The sequence below is a fragment of the Prionailurus bengalensis genome, chromosome E1 (assembly GCF_016509475.1).
Source record: "Prionailurus bengalensis isolate Pbe53 chromosome E1, Fcat_Pben_1.1_paternal_pri, whole genome shotgun sequence".
Classification (NCBI taxonomy): domain Eukaryota; kingdom Metazoa; phylum Chordata; class Mammalia; order Carnivora; family Felidae; genus Prionailurus; species Prionailurus bengalensis.
In genome coordinates, this window is record NC_057347.1 from 9212431 (window position 1) to 9220852 (window position 8422).

Genomic DNA, 8422 nt, shown 5'->3' on the forward strand with positions numbered 1-8422 from the left:
AGCGTCCGACTTCAGCCAGGTCACGATCTCGCGGTCCCGCAGTTCGAGCCCCGCGTCAGGCTCTGGGCTGATGGCTCAGAGCCTGGAGCCTGTTTCTGATTCTGTGTCTCCCTCTCTCTCTGCCCCTCTCCCGTTCATGCTCTGTCTCTCTCTGTCCCAAAAATAAATAAACGTTGAAAAAAAAAAAAAAAGAAAAAAGAAAATCCTGATGAGGGGCGCCTGGGTGGCTCGGTTGGTTAAGCATCTGACTTCAGCTTAGGTCAGATCTGGTGGTTCGTGGGTTCGAACCCCGCTCAGGCTCTGTGCTGACGGCTCAGAGCCTGGAGCCTGCTTCAGATTCTGTGTCTCCCTCTCTCTCTGCCCCTCCCTCCTCATACTCTGTCTCTCTCTCTCTCTCTCAAAATAAATATTTTTTAAAAACATTTAAAGAAAAAAAGAAAATTCTGATGAGCCCTACTACTCACAGCTACAGAAAGACGGACGTTCCTAAAAGTCTTTTTAACAATTCTGTGGACTTTTCTGGAATATTTAGAAATGTTCATTTCTGGCCCATTCTCGATAGGAATCCTATGGTAAAGAATGAGGAGAGGGTGTCTCCTTACCCGTCCTCAAATGGCATTAAGGGCACATGCTTTTGTAAGTTGTCTAAGCAACACAGCTTAGTGACAGTGACTCTCCCTTGTCATAACTTTGGATTTCATTCCATCAGCTGCTTTTTTTTTTATGTTTATTTTTGAGAGAGAGAGAGAGAGAGAGACAGAGCATGAGTTGGGGAGGGGCAGAAAGAGAGGGAGACACAGAATTGGAAGCAGGCTCCAGGCTCTGAGTTGTCAGCACAGAGCCTGACATGGGGCTCGAACTCACGAACTGTGAGCTCATGACCTGATCCAAAGTCCCATGCTTAACTGACTGAGCCACCCAGGTGCCCCTCAGCTGCTTTTAACTATAGGCATTTTGTGGATCTAGGTTTGGGTTTGAATATGCAATATTCTAAGTATATTTTTAGACTCTGATTTACCTGCATCCATTATATACATATTTTTAAGGATACTAAACCAACAGACATCCTGGTAGAGTAGTGAACCTCATTCGCCAGGTTTAATTTCTGAATATATTGAATTAAATCCAAACTATGTACAGAATTTCCTAAAATCACAGGATGTTAAGGGCCAGTAACATCCGTGCCAGAGATTTACTGCTATTAGCTAATTCTAACAGCAAATAACAGTCTGACTCTTCATACGTCAGTGCTTGGAAGCAAGTCCCTCCTGAGCTGGAGGGGGAGGGGATTGTTGTATCGTCCGAGTTACCCTGCTGAAGGTGCATGGACTCCTTTTACGATGACTGCTTAACATCTCATTGGTTGTCCTAGAGAAGCTTCCTCTTGCAGCTCAGTAATTCCTGTACTTTCCAGACAGGAAAGTTCCAGAAACTTTAAGAATAATTTCTGAAAGGCCTGCGAGCAAATAGTGCTGAATACTTTTGTTTAAGCCACAGCTTCACTGTCTTAGTCAAAACAGGATGATTGAGGGGCCCCCGGGGGAGGTGGGGGCTCAGTCGGTTAATCGCCAACTTCGGCTCAGGTCAGGATCTCAGGGTTGGTGAGTTCGAGCCCCGCCTCGGGCTCTGTGCTGACTGCTCAGAGCCTGGAGTCTGCTTCAGATTCTGTCTCCCTCTCTCTCTCTGCCCCTCCCCCACTCGTGCTCTGTCTCTCTCTCAAAGATAAACATTAAAATTTTTTCTTAAAAAAAGAGGGGCACCTGGGTGGCTCAATCACTTGAGCGTCCAACTTCGGCTCAGGTCATGATCTCGAGCCCCATGTTGGGCTGACAGCTCAGCGCCTGAAGACTGCTAAGGATTCTGCGTCTCCCTCTCTCTCTCTCTCTCTCTCTCTCTCTCTCGGGCCCCTTTCCCACTCATACTCTGTCACTTTCTCTCTTTCAAAAATAAATAAACCTTAAAACAATTTTTTTTTTTATTTTAAAAAAGAGTGAAAACAAATGAGAGGTGGCTTGGGGAAGGGGGGGAGGCCACGGGGACAGAAAGACTACAAAAGCGTCCCTAGGAAACATTTGAGGGTGACTGTGCTGATGGCTTCACAGGTATGTCCGTACATCAATACTGAAATTGTGTATTTTAAGCACATGAAGTTCACTGCCTGGCAATTATGCCTCAGTGAAGCTGGTTTTTAAAAATTCTCACCAGATTTTCTGATCATTCATTGCAGGCACTTTCATGAACCTGTGGACATAAGATGTACTTATACGAAAGTTAAGTCAAATAATCACTCGCAAACAAAAAAACGAGAAGAAAAAACGAGAAAGAATTTTACAAGGTGCAGGCAGTTCGGACCCCTGGGTGCCCCAGACTGAGCCTGGGTAGTGGGAAGACTTGCTGAGCCCCCAGCAAACGGGTCCTTCTCCGCCGCTGTGGGCACTTCGAGGGATTTTCTGCAAAGGAAGCGTCGCTATTTGAGCTGACTTTAGAACTTAAGTCTCTATAAAACAGCCTTTTGTAGAAAAACAAATTTCCATGCCGTGACTGCTGGGATCACTGCACGGATGGGTGTGAGAGCTCAAAAGGTATCTTAATTCTTCTCCTTTTCCTGTCTCGGGCTCAATCTGTCAGCCCCTGAATCCTGGTTATGGAGGAACACACCTGCTCCCACGGCCTTACACAGCTGGAAAGGGACGATGGCTCCAGACGTCCCCAGCCTGGATGCTGGCCTTGCCCCTTCTGCCGTGTGGCTGTGGGAAAGTCCTCGCCTCTCTGGGCCTCCTGTATGAAACGGGGGATCCTTCCACCTCTGTTGCAGGGTTGATGTCAGACTAGAAAAAAAAAAATTGGTGAGGATTTGACAGGGTACTAATCCTGCCACCTGAGCCAGCCTGCCACCCGAGCTGCACCCAAGTTGATGCTGATAACCCAAGCTATTAAAACCTAGTTTTGCTTCTATTTCCATTGACAGGGACGGAGAAATCGAAGCTGTGAAAAACGGGTCTCTCTTGCAGTGGAGGGCGGGAGGCCAAGCTCCGTGGTCCATGGGAGAGGGGCGGGACTGGAGCTGGGACAGAAGCCTCACAGGTACACTGACTTCTGGAGTTGGTATATTTCCATTCTCCGTCATTACAGCTGGGAATTTTTCCTGGGTTTTTAAAAATTTGCTATCTAAGCATTCTAGCGTCTCCTCTGACCCTTCTTTTAATGAGTGCAATTGATTTACCTCCCGTTCCCACCGAAGGCACGATGACCACGTGAGAAGATTTTCCAAAGCCACCGTGTTTGTAGATACGGGTAACCAAAAAAAAAGAACAGGGCTAGGCTTGGAAGTAGCACTTCAGGGTTCAAGGCCGGGGTCTGCACCTAAGCCCTGGAGGTTGGTTGAGTCACACTATCTCTCTGAGCCTCCCTTTCCTCCGTCTATAAGTGGGATCACCGCCCTCAGCCTACAGCATGAAAGAAAATGCATTGATTCAGTCTCATGACTGCACAGACCTCACACCTCAGGAGAGGAAGGGAAACAGTTTGCACCCATGGGTCCTCACCTCCCTGGTCTCTCACTTCCCCCCTGGGAGGCGGCCCTGGGCCCTAGTGCTCCTGGGAGTTGAGTTAAGGCTGCATCCATTTCTACCAGACCTCCCTCTAATCTCATCATATGAAGTCTCTGCTGAAGTACGGGCACATAATCCCTAAAGACAAACACTAGGGGAAACATTGTCCCGTCCTACCGAGACGGTTAGGGACCAGGGGAACCAGCCCCAAGCGGTAAACATCATACATCTGGGGCGTTTGATGTTGGGTATTACTGCTAAACAGCCTACCTCTTAGAGAGAAGCAGGATGCGGGCCCATACACAAGCCGAATTTAAAACGGAGGCTCGGCTCCAAAAACCACCAATGAGCTGCCTGAGTGGCCTGCCAATAACAACCAATCGGGGTGAGGCCCTTCTGACCAATCAGGACGAGGCCCTTCCAGCCAATCAAGACAAGGCATTTTCCTCTCTCCACCCCCCCCCCTTTATTAGCATATGGGACGTGTAGTGGGAATTTTCTCTACTGAAGCAGAGCGTGCCCAGGCCAGTGCCTTAGATTCGGGGGCGGCCCCGTTTCAGTCGTTGGGCGCAAGAACCTGCCTCTGGTAACGCTACCCTAAAACTTTATGTTTACAGCCTTTGGGTGAGGGTGAGAAGGTTTGGGGTATAATTGATGTTGTTCTGATGAATTAAAGGGCTCACTAAAATTTTTACCAGATAGGCTTTCTCTCCATTATTTTATTTAATTTTTTTTGCTCTCTGTTATTTAGATAATCTTTAATGTTTCTCAAAATCGTTGACTAGTTTTCTCCATAAAGTGTTTGCCCAAACGGTGTCTTATTCATGCCTTCCTAGGTTCCTATTTTTGTTTTTATTCTGCAACTTTTTCTTTGGATATAAGGTTGAAATTCTTTCCTGGGGGGAGGGGGAGGGGCGGCCGGGGGAGGCACCTGGGTGGCTCAGTAGATTAAGCATCTGTCTTTGGCTCAGGTCATGATCCCTCCGTTCCGTGGGTGGGTTCGAGCTCTGTGTCGGCGGAGCACGCTTCGGAACCCGCTTCGGGTTCTGGGTCTGAACTGTGACTAGGATCTGGAGATGGGGCAAAAGATTGTGACATTGGATTAACCTCAGACTCTTGATCATTCATCTTTTATTGCATTTGATTGTATATAATGAAGCACTAGCCCCTGTTGTCTGCCCGTATGGCTCATGCCTGTAGAGACGCCACACCCTATTGTCCCCACAACTCTCTGAAGATAAAGCACTCTCCCCTTCCACTTTTTAAAAAAATGTTCTATTTATTTTTGAGAGAGAAAGTGCACGCGCTGTAGGAGGGGAAGGGGAGAGAGCATCCGAAGGGGGCTCTGCAGTGAAAGTAGTGAGCCCCACGTTGCAGGGCTCAAACTCATGAACCATGAGATCATGGCCTGAGCCCAAGTCTGACACAATCGACTGAGCCACCCAGGTGCCTCATGCCAGAGTATTTAAATCCTGTATCACAGGAGTGTGCTCCTTTTCGTTTTCTTTTTAATAAGAAAGCGGCATTCTATTTATTTTTTTTAATTGAGATATAATTGACATACAGCATTATGTTAGCTTCAGGTGTAGGACATAATGATTCTATATTCGTAAATTTTGTGAAATGATCACCACAATAAATCTAGTCAACATCCATCATGACATAAGTACAACCTTTTTCTTGTGATGAGAACTTTTAAGATCTAGTCTCTTAGCAACTTACAAGTCTACAACACAGTATTGTTAAGTACAGGTTCCATGCAATACATGACATCCCCAGGACTTACTTATGTTATAACTGGAAGTCTGTGCCTTTGGCTAACCTTCACCCATTTTGCCCATCCCCACCCCCACCCCCAATCCACCCCTTACCAATCTGTTCTCTGTATCTCGGAGTTCAGATTTTTGTTTTTGTTTTTTTTTAGATTCCAAATATAAGTGAAATCCTATAGTACTTGTCTTTCACTGTCTGTTTCACTTAGCATAATGCCCTTAAGGTCCATTCATCTTGTCTCAAATGGCAAGATTTCCCTCTTTTGTGTTTTTTTTAAAATTCTTTTTAATGGTTTAATAATATTCCATTGTTTTGTATTTATAGAATACATATATATGTACACACACACACACACACACACACACACCACAACTTTTCCATCCATTCATCTGCTGATGGACCCTTGGGTTGCTTCCATGTCTTGGCCTTTGTAATTAATGCTGCAGTGAACATGGGTGTGTAAATATCTTCTTGAGTTAGTGCTTTTGTTTCCTTTGGGTAAATACCCAGAAGTGGAATTGCTGGGTCACGTGCTAGTTCTGTTTCTAATTTTTTGAGGAACCTCCGTTCTGTTTCCATAGTGACCACACGAGTTCATATCACCACCAACAGTGCACAGGGTTCTCTTTTCTCCACATCTTTGCCAACATTTATTTCTTGTGTTTTTGATAATAGTCATTCTAACGGGTGTGAGGTGATAGCTCATTGTGGATTTTATTTGCACTTCCCTGATAATTAGTGGTGTTGAGCATCTTTCCATGTACCTGTTGGCCATCTGTATGTCTTCTTTGGGGAGGTGTCTATTCAGATCCTCTGCCCATTTTTTTTTAATTGGATTGTGTGTTTCTTTGCTATTGAGTTATATTAGTTCCTTGTATATTTTGGATATCAACCCCTTATCTATGGTTTGCAAGTGTTTTCTCCCGTTCACTCACTTTTCAATTTGCTGATGGTTTCCTTTGCTGTGCAGAAGCTTCCTAGTTTGATGTAGTCCCACTTGTTAATTTTTGCATTTGTTGCCTTTATTTTGGTATCAAATCCAAAAAAAAAAAAAAATCATTGCCAAGACTGATGTCAGAGAGCTTACTGTCTTAGTTTTCTCCTGGGAACTTTATGGTTATGGGTTTTAAGTTCAAGTCTTTAATCCATTTAGAGTTGGTTTTTGTGTATGGTATAAAATAGTGGCCTACTTTTATTCTTTTGCCTGTGGCTGTCCAGTTTTCCCAACACCATTAAAGAGATGGTTCTTTCCCCATTGTACATTCTTGGCTGCTTTGTCGAAAATTAATTGAAGGGCGCCTGGGTGGCTCAGTCGCTTAAGGTCTGGCTTCGGCTCAGGTCGTGATCTCACGGTTTGTGGGTTCGAGCCCCGCGTTGGGCTCTGTGCTGTCAGCGGGAGCCTGCTTCAGACTCTGTGTCTCCCTCTCCTCCTGCCCCTCCCCTACGTGTGCTCTGTCTCCCTCCCTCTCAAAAATAAACAAACGTTAAAAAAAATTTAAGAAAATTAATTGACCATATCTCTATGTGTTCCTTTTCTCTTTTTTTAAAGATATTTATTTCTTTTTGAGAGAGAGAGGGCACGAGAGGAGCAGAGAGAGAGGGAAACAGAGGAGCTGAAGCAGGCTCGACACTGACAGCAGAGAGCCGAGTGCGGGGCTCGAACTCACAAACCATGAGATCGTGACCTGAGTCGAAGTCAGACGCTCACCCAACTGAGCCACCCAGACGCCCCTATGCTCCTTTTCAATAAGTTCTCCAGCACTCGCTATATGTTCTGCCCTCCTTGATCCAGCCCCCTCAGGATCCAGACCCACCAGCTTCAGAGGATATTCCTTTTCCTACCTTATCAGGACCAGAATTTCTCCTGTTGGGTTTTGTGGTCACCTGACCCTATTAATGGATCTAGTGGTCAGGAGGGGAGGAAAGGACAGATCCTCAGAGGGGCACAGGCTTTATTGCAAAGGAGAAGCCTCTATGTGCATCATCTTCAAGCCAGCCTGGAGGGAGTGGGCCACTTTTGCGGGCCCAGAGAATTCAGAGGGATGGGTGTTTGCAGGTGTTTGCCTGTATCAATCCAAATGTCCCATCCTGAGTCTCGGGGCTCTACAGGGGTACTGTTAAGTAGTGTTCTCTAGAAAAATAACCTGTAACGGAGTGATGTAAGGAGGACTGGGCCCAGGAAAAAGTTGAAATGCTGTATGATTGCAACCGGGGCCTCATCTGATCCTACGGGAAGCTCAAGCCAGGATGGCCCTTTAGAGAAATTGCATGTCGAAGCAAGGGGACCAGGTCTTCGAACCCCTGCAGTGACGCCACTGGGTGTGGACTGCTCTGGAGGGGAGAAACCTGGGACAGGCAGCTCTGTTCAGCCAGGACAATTCCCAGAGAGGTGTTCTGTCATGAGCTGTTGGCAGCCAAACACACTAGCAACCAAGGGAACAGGTGCCCCAGCCCTGAAAGGGGATCCTGGCAGCCCAGCACGGTGGCTCTAGAGGGTGTGTGAAAGTTTCCAGCTTCAGTTGTTAATTTATGTTTTGCGCCCCGCAGTTATCAGTTACTGCTGGTATCTCTTGAGGCCTTATCGTTACGGACATACCTCATGGTGGCTATATCGTCTTTGTCAATTTTTCTTTCTATAAGTGGATAACATGCTTATGTATTCCCTTGTGATTGTTTAAAATTCCATCTTGTCAGTTATTGGGATTATTACCTGTATCAGTCAGGGTTCAGCCACAGAACAAGAACATATATGCTAAGAGATTTTTTTTTTTTTACAAGGGATTGGCTTAATTGTGGGGGCCAACTAGGCAAGATCAAAATCCATAGGGCAGGGGCGCCGGCATGGCTCAGTCGGTTGAGCACCTGACTTATTACCGGCTCAGGTCATGATCTTGAGGTTGTGAGACAGATTCCCATGTCGGGCCCTGCGCTGAGCATGGAGACTGCTTGGGAGTCTCTCTCACTCTGTCTCTGCCCCTCCCCCACTTGTTCTCTTTCGTTCTCTCTCTCTCAAAATAAATGAAATAAACATTTTAAAAAATCCATATGGCAATCCGTAGGAAGGGCAAGCTAGTAGCTTTGTCGACAGTTTCTTCTTC